This window comes from Lutra lutra, chromosome 2, assembly GCF_902655055.1.
Source record: "Lutra lutra chromosome 2, mLutLut1.2, whole genome shotgun sequence".
In the NCBI taxonomy this organism is placed as follows: Eukaryota; Metazoa; Chordata; class Mammalia; order Carnivora; family Mustelidae; genus Lutra; species Lutra lutra.
The window spans coordinates 64,317,420-64,332,145 of NC_062279.1; the positions used below are offsets into that span (position 1 = coordinate 64,317,420).

A 14,726-nucleotide genomic window follows, 5' to 3' on the forward strand; every position below is an offset into this window, starting at 1 on the left:
CATGACTACTAAGAGGATTAGTCATCATTTTCAAAATTTAATGAAGGAATTAGGTCATTTGTGCTTAATGTGCTAATAAGCTCAGAGTAAGCTGTACTTACTGATGGATTGATGTGGAAGGGTCCTCGGCATAATAATCGTTTCTTGTGTCTACTCCTTGTATTCCACAATTTCTGTAGGACTGTGTTACCTGCAATGCCCAGGGTCACCTGTGGTTGAACTCTTTTGGAAGTCCTCTGGGCTTTATCCAAATTCCGCATAAATGAAAAGAAAACTCTTTCACTTGACTTTATTATTTGGATGAATCCAAACTCTTATAAATGGTTTCTAATTCTCCATTGTTTTATGTTCTTGGCAGCTTTTCCGTTCATTACTGTAGGTCAGTGATTCCTAACCAGTCTTTATGTTTCATACTTCTTGGAGAATTTGATTAAAGATAACAATCTCATTTTCTTTCTTTTTTTTTTTTTTAAAGATTTTTATTTATTTATTTGACAGAGAGAGAGAGCACAGGTAGGCAGAGAGGCAGGCGGAGAGAGAGAGGGAAGCAGGCTCCCTGCTGAGCAGAGAGCCCGATGCGGGACTTGATCCCAGGACCCTGAGACCATGACCTGAGCTAAAGGCAGAGGCTTAACCCACTGAGCTGCCCAGGTGCCCCACAATCTCATTTTCTAAAAAGAAAATAATACAAGTGCATATATACCATTTACGGACAATTTGAGGGTATACACTAATACCAGAGTCCGTAAGGAACCTCAGTTAGGAATCCCTGCTTTGGGGAAATGAACTTGGGTGATACTGAAATATCGTAATAAAAACATGTGGCTCTTTGACACAACTGGGAGTAAGGAAACTAGTGAAATTCAGTAAAGTTACAGGCTTCTACATGTGATGGTGTGTTACCTTTTACTTATGTCTTTACCAGTAGTATTTATTGTCTGTTTCTTATCTAAAACAGATACTTCAAACACATGCTCTAAGATGGCAAGCTCAGATCTCAAGAATCTTACAATATAAACCAAAAATGGGTTAAAAGGAGAAAAGAATAACACCTTGGTATTAGTCAAATGGAAGAAAAGCTAGAGACCAGCACGTGACATTTTTAAAAATTGGCATGGACCTCATCTGTTTTACTCCTAACTCAGCCTTCCACAGATGCGACACGGAACAGATGCATATGTAATCCTCACAATCCCTTTTTGGAGGGAGGTGTAGAAGATGGTTCGGTCAGCCTTGGGTTAGACTTGCAAATTCCACAAAGGTAGAAGCTCCTCCTGACCACCCTGCTCTCCTAGCCAGGGAAGGAGACTAGGTGGGGTGTGATGCATCATGGACTCCCTCTCACAGACAGCCCAGGGCGGTGATCTCCAGCAATAAACAAAGTCAGAAAGGAAACCTCAGAATCAAGACTAAATTTAAAAATTTAAAAAAGAGCTTCTATAAGAGAAGAACATGGGAAAAGTGAACCCCAAGAGTAGAGAGAGGAATACCATTTCACACCCTGATAGCTTGTGATGTGAGCATCTAGAAATCCTCTGCCTGGAGAATGATAGGAAGTGGTGATAGCGGCCACCAAGGGCAGAGACTCCTGGTGGGGGCTGAAGGGCCAGGAACTCTGCTGGAATTGTGGGCAGCCCAGGCAGGGTGACTGAGCACAGACACAGGCATTTTGGGAAAACCCGAGATGAGGTGAAAGACCAGGTTGTGTGCAGCCCCGGCTGCACTGTTGTCCTCCCCCTCCCCATTGGTTAGGGACCAGTTGTGTCCTCTGAAAATGTTCAAGCCCTAACCCACAGGGGAGGAGCGTTTTGGGGTCGGGGGGTCTTTAAAAAAGGGGAATTAAGATTAAACAAGGTGATAAGGATGTGGCCCCCATCCAGTATAAGAAGGGGAGAGGACACCAGGGATGTGCATGCACACAGGAAAGGCCATGTGAGGGCACAGCAAGAAGGCAGCCACCGACAAGCCCAAGAGAGAGGCCTCAGGAGCAGCAGACCCTGCCGGTACCTTGAGCTTGGGGCTCCAGGCTCCAGAACTGTGAGAAGATAGATTTGTGTTGTTCAAGCCACCCAGTCTGTGGGGTTCTGTTGTGGCAGCCCAAGCAGACAAACACACCATTCTCCAGCTACAGAACGCCGGGCAGGCAGAACTGTTGTGTGTGGAAGAAGAAAACAGACCCCCGCAACATGGGAAGAGATTCAAGGACGTGTCACCCATGGTGTCGTGGTGTGAATAAAGTGTTGACAAAGCTGCCCGTTTAGAACACAAGTAAAACTGAAATCAACCAACCAAAAATACCCACTGTGGAGTCTATATGAATGTATTGCAGCAGGAGGGGAGAAAACGTAAACTGTAGTGGAAGAATCTGTTTTGGAAGAAATACTGATCTAAGGAAGAGAAGAAAAGAACTTACTAAAATTTGTCTCTATAGAAGAATTAAGTAGTTAATGGGAGTTGAAAAAATAAAATGATTAAGGGATTTTTTTTGAAGGTCCTTGTGGAGCTAAGAAAACAGTACACACGTACAGTATTTTGAAACAAATGAACAAATTAAAACATGTCAAAAGGAATAGAATAAAAAATTACGCTCATTGATGAAACAGTCACGGTCAGTGGACGGAGAGAGACAGGCAAAAGAAGTCAAAGAAACAGGTGGAGGGGAAAATGACCTGTCACAGGTCACCATGGCAGTACAGAACGAAATGCATGCGATAGAAATAATCTTAATGATAAAACAGATGATAACTTTTTTCTGAATCAAAGTGAGACCATAATCTATCTGATCAGAACATTCACTGAATTTCAAGAAACCTCAGTTCTGATTTTAAGTTCTTCAGAATTAACCATATAGAAACAAACTGTGATTAAGTTATTAGATTTTGAGGAAAAATAGAGAACCCATTAGGAGGATACATCTGGTTGCCTCATATTTTCCTACAGCAGCTCAGAAGACAATAAAGCAGTGTTTATAGGTTTTGAGTATCTGTTTTTGGCCACAAGGAAAAATCCCAAATTTCAAAAGGTAGAAATAACACAGACCGTTTTTTTCCTGATCTGTATAATACTCTAAATCTGGGAGTTGGAAGAAAAGAAAAAGGTCCCTGGTCACCTGGAAATTTAGAAACTTTAATGGTTCATGAATTAAAATAGAAATAAAAAAGTTGGAGAATGCCTAGAAAAATATCATGGAAACAAGAATATCAAAACCTAAAGATTTGTGCAGAAATTATGTTCTGAGGGAAATGGATAACCAAGTCAGTAAGAATGAAATGTTACACTTCCACCCACTTCGCCCCAAATTTGGAGAAATTAAGAAATATAAAAGATGAAATTAATTAATTAGGAAAGAAAAAAGTGTTTTTTATAAAACCTCTTGCATTTTTGGTAGAGTTGGGAACATAAAACAGATTTCCTTGGCTAAGCTAGTCAAGAAAAACGGGTGGGAGAGAGGCTCACAAATATAAATAGAAACAAATATGGAAATAACCATAGATACACAGTGCACAAAAGTTTGAAAATCAGAATAAAATTAGTGAACTAATAAAGAAATGGAAACTTTAAAAGAGCTGCCATCCCCAACAAGCACCATGCACAGGTATTTTCACAGGTGAATTTAAACTTGGAAGCAACTGTTGAATCTGTTAATGTTTAAACTGGTCCACACTATGGTAGAGGAGAGTTTCAAATTCTTTTTATGACGCTGGTAGGGCACCAGTGCCGAAGCCAGTTGGAGATAAAGTTGTAGATCAATTTTACTTAAGCATATTGTGTAGAGACCTTAAATAATACATCAGGAAATAATAGCAATACTTTGTGTAATATTTCAGTCTAAGTTGACTTCATCTCTGAAGTACAAGAGTGGCTCAATATTATGAAATACATTAATACAGTATATCATATTATTAAGTCAAAGGAGAAAACCTTATAGCCGATGCCTAAAAGCATGTGACAGAATCTACGTAATTCTTAGGGAAGTATTCTAGTAAAACAGAAATATGTGGATACTTCCTTAAAATGATCTAAAAATGTGTATTTTATTCCTTAAGTTAGTATTCTGTTTACTTACCGAAACACTTAGAATGTTGAAATTGTGACTTGGCTCACTGTTACTAATTAACTATTGTCCTAGAATTATTAGACAAGAAAAGCGAAGCAATATGAGGTGGTTTGGAAACTGGAAGGGGGAAAGTTTGCATTATTTACGGGTGTGATTGTACACATAGATAGCCCCAGAGAGCAGATTGAAGAGCTCTTATATACACTAAAATGATTCACTGGGATGAAGGATTAAAAGTAATTACCAAAATCAATAGCTTCCATATTGACCACAAGCCATCAGAAAATACAGTGGGAGAGCAGGCCCTATTATCAATTTTATCTGAAAAGATGAATTGCCTGATGTAAGCCTAAATCAAGAAGAGATAAATCACCGGTGTGTAAGGTTAAATGAAGAGATGAAGAACACCTATTTGAAGAAAGCTAGAAAGTTCCACCAAGAATTGAGGGAAATCTCCTGGAGGAGGAAATGAGTATATGTGAGCTGGAACAGACTTTTTGTGATGGTTTGCGTGTCCATCAAGGCTTAGAATGACCTCCTGCTTTGAAGCCATATCTCTCTGTTACAAAGGACTCGAAGGATTAAGTGTCAAGATTTTGCAAAAATGTAGAGCATATTCACTGCTATTGCATGTCCACCATACCTCAGTGCAAGAATCAGAAATGGGTTGAGGGTTCTGCCGCAAGTTTCGAAGATGCTGCCCAAGGGAAAAAGTGGTTCTGGGAAAGGGGCGAGAGGGAATCAGCTTCTGGGAGTGACAGTTCTGACAAGTAGGCACAGGGTCCCAAAGGTGGTGGCAATGCAGTAAAGGTCAGACACATTCTGTGTGGAAAAACATGGGAAAGTCATGGAAGCCATGGGAAAGTTAAAGTCTGAAATGAGATTCAGTGAAGTGGCCACACAGTATAATGAAGATAAAGCCAGGCATGGGGGTGATTAGGAGTGGATGACCACAGGTTCCATGGTGGGACCATTTCAAGAAGCAACATTTGTCTTGCCTGTAAGTGGGCTGAATAAGCCTGTGTTTACAGAGCCTCTGGTTAAGACACAGTTTGTATATCCTATAATTATGGTTGAAGGGAGAAAATAAAATTGTATGAAAGAACTTAAAAAAAAATCAGAAAAAGCCTTCAGTGGCAGGGAAGAGGGTTAAATAAATTATGGGATGGCCATAAGGAGAAATGCTCAGCCACCCATTAACAAGAATGGACTCATAAGTACTGATACCAAGCAGAGTGGACGTGTGCTAAGGTGGCCCAGTAGTCTAGGCCCTTGGATGCCTGTGGGACCTATGGCTTGATTCTCACCAGTAGAATCTGGGGTGAGCGCTGTTTTCCCCATGATGGTTTTGTTATAGAAGACTCCATGAGAGCAGACTGGAGACAGAGGTTCTTGGTGGCCTGGAAGAAGCAGATAGCCATGTTGGGCACTGCCTTCAGAGAGGACCTTGACAAGGCAGAGAACTTGGGGCCTCCAGCCCATGTTCATCAAAAAGTCAGACCCCTCAGTCCTGACTGAAAGGAAATGAATCCTGCCAACAACCCAAATGAGTACAGAAGTCGATTTATCCCCAGTTTGGCCTCTGTAATGCTGGCTGGCAGATACTTTTGATTATGGCTTCGTAAGTCGAGAACCTGAGCAGAGGGACCCAGTTAAGATGTGCCTGGACTCCTGATTCTTGGAAACTCTGAGAGAGAGGATACCTTTCTCATACACATCACAAATCAGAAAATACAGTAGTGGTAAATGTGTTGTTTTTAGGCTTTGAGTTTGTGGTAATTTCTTATACGGCACTAGTAAATGAACACACTGAAACTGAATGATATCTAAAACACTGGTGTGTACTCCCTTACTCTGAATTAAACTTAAAAAATCTCATCCTACTCACTGACCCAACTTTTCTTTCATACCCTCGTGACTGTGGTCATCTTGGCCTCTTTGGCATTCCTGGAACATGCCGGGCACATTTCTCCCTCAGGGCCTTCATGCTTATTTATTTCTAAGGTGCAGAACATTGTATGTTCCATAGTAAGCATTCAGTTAATAGTTGAATAGTTAAAAATTGAGGCTTGGAACTGTATCTCTATTAGAATCTTCTGTGTGTTAAAATACGTACCTAGAAATTATGTGTGTGTGTTTTTGTGTGTGTATGCAGGCATATGCATAAACAACATTTAAAATTTTCTTAGAAGAAATCAAAGAAGCTGTTGGCAATGATTATCTTTGAGGGTGGAGGGGAGGACTCAGTATTTTTCTGGTATTGTGTGTCAGTACCCTCATCAACAGTGTTATTAAGATAGGGACATTATGGTTCATTTATAGTCTCCTTGTTTGACTTAAAGCCAACTACCACATACTTAAATTTACATTATGGAATAAACAAATACTCTTGTTCTATATCTCACAGTGTAAAAATATCTGTCAACTTGACTCAGCTTCTAGAAGAAACTGGAAATTGCTAGAGAGATCAGACTTCAGTTTGAAGAACCTTAACCATGAGTCCGATTCTTTTTTGAGTTTGAGCTCCTTACATGCTTTCATGTCCTTCCACGAATGAAGGCCTATCAGGGCCATCTTGTCTTTAGATGACAAAAACTTGAAGCAGTGATGAGAGAAGTATTTGTATGTATGACCTACTGAGCACCTTTACGACAGAGTGCTTACATTGTGAAGTCGCTTTGGGAATGATTATTTTGCTTGTATCCAAACTATCATCTGGTTGTACAGGGTATCAGATGAAGAAATGAAATAAATGTGTCTCTTTATGACAGATTACATAACGATGACCACAAATTCCTTTACATTCCTTCCATCAAGATAAGAGAATCTGTTTCCTTCCCTTAGATCTTGGTGACCCCTGGGTTTGAAACTCCGAGGCTTTAGAGAGGGCTGTTATACAGCAATCAACAGAAGGAATGTCCCACCATTTCACTGAATTGGTTTAGTAACTTCTGTGTCCCTATTGACTTCCAGAAGAATGTTCTTTTAGGTAGAAAAGAGAATATTTTTAAAGGTTACATATTTAAAGAGCAACACATTATCTGCCTATTTTCATACAATAATAACTCTAAAAGTGAAAATACAGTGCCGGCTCTATAGGTGGTTAGTTAACTTCTCATCTTATCTCCCCAAGTTGACATTAGTTTACAGCTTTTGCCAGCTTTCACCAGTTGGCTAAAATTTCCACCTACCCCCCACCCCAATGTTCCCCAACACACAGACTTTATTATCAGTTGGACTCTTGGGTCTCTTGGAGCAGTGCTCACTCAGTATTACTACTATAGTACCTGTATGGTTTTTTGTTGTTGTTGTTGTTCTATTTTATTTACATATTTTTGCATAGTAGGATATAGGAAAATAAGGGTAAAATGCCTATAGGTGCTGTGGCTCTTATGAAGCTCCAAGAGGGTTAATCATTATGCTCTTCAACAAACATCTCTATATCCATGGCTGAGGAGCTGTAAGATCACTATTTCAGAAGCCAAATAAGGATAACTTTATGTTTAACGAGTGCATTTGTGAAATGTTAACAGTTCACAAAGCTTTTTCGTATATGATATCTGACACGTTCTTCCACTGCAAAGGGAAACCAGAATAGAAGGAGTGGTAAGACGAGATTACTCCATAACAGTCAGGGCCACCCCTGTGTCACATTAACTGTGCATCTGGGACCTAAGGAGAACTCAGAGCATGGCCAACTTGCAGCGGGAATTAAGGAAGCTCAGGTCTCAGCATGGTACAGTGTGAATTTATCACAGGGGTTGGGGAAAGGTTATCCTGTCTTGCAGAAAAGGGTAACAGGTCACCTTGACATGCTTGTTTCTATATTGAGGAGTCAGGCACTTGGCTCAAATAGCTTGGCAAGTGAGACTATCTTTTGGGGAGGGGCAGATACTTTCTCATTCATGGGTTCATGGGTCAACTCTTCAAGCCCAGCCTGCATGTAGTGTTGGATCCTCTTTTGGCATGCTCCTGGTCTTACCTTTGTAGGACTTGGTAAAACTTTGGTGACATGGAACTCCTCGTCTCCCAAATTCACTGCCAAGAGTTATGTAACTTCATTAGTTCAGAAGGTTTTTCCCCATATATTCTGTTGACATATGCCTTCTTAGATTCTTAACCCATTAGGCCTGGTTTTAATCTCTGGACCAAGTACAAAATGAATCCCTCTTTCACATGATAGTGTTTTTAGAATTAGGTGACTGGTAAATTGCATGACCTTGTTTTCAGTTCCCCACCTTCCTAGTCACATTGTGCTGTGTTTTATAGCAAGTAATATCTGTTTGGTCTTTGTCCACCGTTCCTGGCTCCCAGTTCCCAGAATTCTTGGAGTTTCCTGAGCCATAAGAGCAATGGGGACATCTTTGTTGAGTTTGGTCTCTTGTCCTCAGTCCCTGAATCACTTCAGGTGAAATGGGAGTCTTATTATTCCTGAAAAGCTTTCTCTGCCACAAGTGGGCTTATATAAATGAGGTGACTTTTGTAAAGTACCTAAGCATGGGGACTCTTTGCCAGAAGAACCAACAGTGAATAGAGTATTGAAACTTTCAGACCTAACCCCTGATTTAGGGGTTGAAGAGAGAGGGTGGAGGTTTAATCAGTCACTAGTGGCTAATAATTTAATCAATGATGCCTATGTCCTGAAGCCTTCATAATGAACCCAAAAGCAGAGCGAAGCCACAAAGCTTCCCACATGTCACAGCACCAGATCCCAGACTCCATGAGAACAAAATTCCTTTGTTTGGCACCTTACCCTAGGTATCTTTTCATCTGGCTTTTGATTTACATCCTTTCACATCCTTTGTAATAAACTGGTAATCTAGTGAGGAAACAGGTTTCCTGAATTCTGTGAACTGCGCTAGCAAATTAATTGAGCCCAAGGAGTGGATCATGTGAACCTCTGATTTATAGCCAGTCAGAAGCCCAGATTAAAACCTGGTCTTACAGCCTGGCATCTGAAGCAGGGGTTGGGGGATGCAGTCTCATGGGACTGAGCCCTTAACCTGTGGGATCTGATGCCATCTCAGTAAATGCTGTCAGAATTGCGTTGAGTTGCTCTAGTATGGTGCAGTCAGTAAGGAATGCAGTTGAGATTAACATCTTCCTTGCTCTAGATGTTCTACCTGTCAATCCTGTTGGAGATGTCCTCAGCTTGCCATTCATGACAGGTGGTGGCTTCACCCAAGCCATACTGTCCACATTGACTGCTCATAGCTGTGCCTGAGGCATATGTTCTCATACTGTACTTGTGTGGCTGTTTTTATACAGGTTCAAGTACTGGCCCGACAGTTTTTTCTTTTCAACCCTATATTTCCGGTCTATTTGTTTCCAATCTGCTGAAACCTGCTTGGGCACACTTCTTGCTCCAGAAATTGTTCAGTATCTCTGCAGTTTTGTGTCCTCTGTCTGTGAAGACAAGCGATTACTAACAAATACTGAGCTCTGAGGCATAACACTAGAAATGTTTCTCTAGATGTATGGTGGTGGATCTCAATCGCTAGGGAAATTTGGCAATGCGTGGGAACATTTTTGGTTGTTAGAACTGAGTGGGGCTGCTATGGGTATCTAGTGGGTAGAGGCTAGAGATACTGCTAACCATGCATGGGGTGGTGCTTCCAGTAAGAATGATCAGGATTTCAAGGGTGCTGAGGTTGAGGAATCTTTGTCCGTATTAATATAGTTCTTCCAAACAGTGTCTGGTGAGCATGATAATTTTAATTGTGTTAATCAGGTTTATTAGCACCTGTGTGAATGGGGGTCCCCTGAGACCCTTTTAGGGATCTCTGAGGTCATAGCTATTTTTATGATAATTGCCTTTCCCACTCATTCTTTTACAGTTGTAAAGTGGAGTTTTCCAGAGGTGATATGATATCATAATATGGAAACAGATTGAATGCAGAAGCAGATATGAGAATCCAGCTGCCTTCTCTTAAATCTGACATTGAAGAAATTTTTCAAAATGGAAAACAATGCCATTTCTCTCATTAAATTATTTTTGTTTTGGAAAACCATGGTTTTTTCATAAAACATGTTAATATGTAATGGATGTGTTATTTTTAATCAACTAAAATGTGGTTAAATATTTTTTTAAATTTTATTTCTTAATTCTATCATAAGAATGTCAGTGGACATAATCCACACAAACAAACATCCATACACTTCTTTGGTTTCTGTATATTGTCTCTGTTCCTTTCTGGTCTGTGTTACTTTGAGGCTTTGTCTCCACTTAAAGGATTTTAATATTTCTTACAGGATTGGTTTAGTGGTCACAAATTATTTTAGTGTCTGTTTGTCCTGGAAGTTTTTTATTTCTCTTCTATTTTGAATGACAGCCTGGCTGGGTAAAGTATTCTTGGCTGCATATTTTTCTCATTTAGCACCCTAAATATATCTTGCCATTCCTTTCTGGCCTGCCAAGTCTGCTGAGGATAGGTCTTCTGCCAGCCTAATGTTTCTACCTTTGTAGGTTATGTTACCTCTTGTCCCAAGCTGCTGTGAGGATTTTCTGTCTCTGAGATTTGCAAGTTTCACTATTATATGTTGGAGTGTTGACTTACTGATATTGAAGGGAGTTCTCTGTGCCTCTTGGACTTGAATGCTTGTTTTCTTCCCCAGATTAGGGAAGTTCTCTGCTATAATTTGGTCCAGTGTACCTTCTGCCCTCCCCGTTTCTCTCTTTTCTCTTTTGGGATCTCAATTATTCTAATATTATTTCACTTTGTGGTATCACGTATCTCTAGAATTCTCCCATTGTGATCCAGTTAGTTTCTCTTTGTTCTCAGCTTGTTCTGCATCATTTTATCTTCTGTATTCCTAATTCTCTCTTCTATCTCATTTACCCTAGCAGTTAGAGCCTCCATTTTTTATTGCATCTCATTAATAGCTTTTTGATTTCAAATTTGTTGAATTTTAGTTTTTTTATTTCTCCAGAAAGGGATTCTCTAGTGTCTTCTTTTTTCAAGCCCAGATATTATCTTTATAATTGTTATTCCGAATTCTAGTTCCAACATCTTAATTATGTCTATACTGATTAGGTCCCTGTCAGTATTGCCTCTTTTTCTCTTTTTTGAGGAGAGTTTTTCCATCTTGTCATTTTTGCAGAAAGTGGTTGCTTTTGTATCTGGAGAATTGTGGCAATTCTTCTTTTAGGTCTGTGGTTTAGTTCAGTGGTGTTCAAAATGATTTGATAGCTATCTAGCTGATTTCATGGCACTAGACAGAATTAAGGCCTCCTACTCCTCTGCCATCCTGGACTCTCTCCACCGAATTTTAGGAACTTCTGACTAGGCTACATTTTTTCATTTTATATGTGAAGATATCATATCATGAGGCCTTATTAGAATCTAGATGTATATAGAGAGTGTTGATATTTCCCAGCCTGAAAGGAAATTGAGTGCAGGTTCCTAGTAACCTGTGGTAGTTTCTGGTTATCCTTTTCTGCTCTTCCAAGTGATCACCATTCCTTTAGTAATAAATCTGAGCCCAGTTTGGGATCCCCATTTGTTGGAAGGATTTGCTCTGCTTCAATTCCTTTCCTTTATTCATGGGTACCTTTTGTTTTTGTTATTGTTGTCTCAGAGTTAGGATTAAATTTTTGAAAATGTCTTTGGCCTTTGAGAAGGCTTTCCTTTCAACTTTCCTTGCAGGACCTCAAACGATGGAAGCGTACATTACTTTACCGAGACCATTTTGATGTCTACTTTTGTGAAACCTAAGTCTGGCATCCAGATAAGGAACAGTGCTATTCCTTGGAGAGAATATGTGTTTTACCCTCTGATCTTCTTTAACTTTTGAGATTACATTTCATATAGTTAACCAATTCAAAATATCATTGATATCTGTCATATGGATATGTATTTTGGGTATGTTTACCTTTGCTCCTTTATTCTGCCGTGAAAGTAGTGGGGGAAAAAAAAAAAGACCTGCCCAGATGAAATGTGTGAAGGATGTAGTAGTTGCAGGGTGCATTGGCTTATGGGAAGAGCATGGTGTTTGAGATGCTAGACATCATCTGGTCTGGTGCAACCCTTTCAGCTGGATCAGGAAACCTAGATGGGCTATTACTTTCCCAAGGTCATAGTATATTTAAAAGCAAGGAATATTATTACTTTATGACCTTTCAGCACTTTACTAGTAATATGATTGTGCATAAGTTATTTGATCTCTTCAGGCATCTGTTTCCTCATCTGCATCATTGAAATCAAAATAGCAACCTTTGTAGGGTTGTTGATATTAATTTACGTAATACCCTTTCTGTTGAAAAATTTCAGACCACAGAAAGGTTGCAACATAATTCAATAAACATTTGTATAACTATAGAAGTTATTACATTATTATTGTTATTGTTGTTGAACCATTTGAGTTGAAGTTCCATTTCTTCATGACCCCCTTCATTTCTAATTACTGTGGCATGTGTCTTCCAAAACCAAGGACAAATTCAGGAAGTTTGACACTGACACAATGTTGTTATTTAGTGTATTGCAATACAAAGTGTGACCCACAGTCTTAATACATTGAGGCTAACTGGGAATTTGTTAGAATTGAGAAGTTCGGGCCCCATTCCAGGCCTGCTGAATCAGAATCTGCATTTTTTAAAAAAAATTTATTTATTTATTTGACAGACAGAGATCACAAGTAGGCAGAGAGGCAGGCAGAGAGAGAGAGGTGGAGGCAGGCTCCCTGCCGAGCAGAGAGCCTGATGCGGGGCCCGATCCCAGGACCTTGGGATCATGACCTGAGCTGAAGGCAGAGACTTAACCCACTGAGACACCCAGGCGTCCCCAGAATCTGCATTTTAACAAGACCCCTGATCTGTATGTGTATGAATATTTGAGAAGCACTGTTCTGAGTAGTCCATATTTATACTTCATTAGTTTTTACTTGATACTTTTTGTTTTTAATTTAAGTAATCTGGGGCTTGAACACATGACCCTGAGATCAAGAGTTGCATGCTTCACTGATAGGTTTTATAGAAAAATTTACCCACATGCAGGATCCAGTCCAGTATAATGAATTGTGTTTTAATCATTGATATATCTCTTCAGTTTTCTTTAATTTAGAATAGTTTCTCAGTCGGTCTTTCATGATACTGATACTTTTGAAGAGTATAGACCAGGTGTTGTTTTTAATTTTTTAATTTAAGAATTTTAATTCTAATATAGTTAACATACAGTGTTATATTAGTTTCAGGTATACAATATAATGATTCAACAAACCTGTACATTACTCAGTGCTCATCAAGGCAAGTGTACTCTTTAATCCCCATCATCTATTTTTACCCATCCCCCCCACCTGCCCTCTGGCAACCCCCAGTTTGCTCTCTATAGTTAATAATCTGTTTTTTGGTTTGTCTCCATTTTTTTTTGTTGTTGTTGTTCATTTGTTTGGTTTCCTAAATTCTGCATATGAGTGAAATCATACAGTATTTGTCTTTTTCTGACTTCTTTCACTTAGCATTATACTCTCTAGATCCATCTGTTCTTTTTTATGGCTGAATAATATTCCATTTTGCATATATAAATTACCTCTTACCCATTCATCTGTCAATGGACACTTGGGTGGCTTCCATAATTTGGCTATTCTAAAGCTGCAAAAAAGCTAGATGTGCATATATATGTATTTAAAAAATTTTTTTTATTTCTAAATGTTTATCTATTTATTTATTTATTTGAGAGAGAGAGTGAGGATGAGTGGGGGGCAGAGAGAGAGGGAGAAGCAGACGCCTCACTGAGTATGGAACACATGCAGGGCTAGGTCCCAGGACCCTGAGATCATGACCTCAGTTGAAGGCAGATAGTTAACTGAGTCACCCAGGCACCCCAGGGGAGCATATATTTCTTCAAAATAGTATTTTTGTGTCCTTTGGGTAAATATTCAGTAATGGAATTATTGGCTCATATGGTAGCTCTATTTTTAATCTTTTGATGAACCTCCTTACTTGTTTTCCACAGTGACTGCACCAGTTTGAATTCCCACCAGCAGTGCACTGAGGTTCCTTTTTCTCCACATCCTTGTTAACACTTGCTGTTTTTGTGTTTTTTGATTTTAGCTATTCTGAGAGGTGTGAGGTTCTGTCTCATTGCAATTTTGATTGGTATTGCCCTGGTAATTAGTGATGCTGAGCATCATTTCATTTACTTGTTGGCCATATGGATGTCTTCTTTGGAGAAATGTCTGTTCATGTTTTCTGCCCATTTTTATTTGGAATATTTTCGTGTTTGTGTGTTTCAAGTTATATATGTTCTTTACGTATTGTGGATACTAACCCTTTATCATATATGTCATTTGCAAATATCTTCCCATTTGGCAGATTATCTTTTAATTTTGTTGATTATTTCCTTTGCTGTGTAGAAGCTTTTCATTTTGATATAGTCTCAATAATAAATATTTGCTTTTGTTTCCCTTGCCTCAGGATACGTTTTTAGATGTATCTATTTTAGCCATTGCTATGGCTCGCATTAGAGAAATTAGTGCCTGTGCTGTCTTCTAGGATTTCTTTGTTTTCACATCTCACATTTAGATATTCAATTTATTTTGAGTTGATTTTTGTGTATGGTATAAGAAAGTGGTCCAGTTTCACTCTTTTGCATGTGATTATGCAGTTTTCCCAACACTCTTTATTGAGGAGATGGTCTTTTTCCCATTGCATATTCTTGTTTTCTTTGTCATA

At 39.2% G+C, this 14,726-nt stretch overlaps 1 protein-coding gene and 1 pseudogene across 3 annotated transcripts in view; both read left to right on the forward strand.

Moving 5' to 3' along the window:
• The window catches only part of ARHGAP10 (Rho GTPase activating protein 10), a 317,730-nt gene that overhangs the window by 234,901 nt on the left and 68,103 nt on the right, over positions 1 to 14,726 (forward strand). The window lies entirely within an intron of this gene.
• On the forward strand, positions 714 to 5,900 carry LOC125093028 (peptidyl-prolyl cis-trans isomerase NIMA-interacting 4-like; annotated as a pseudogene).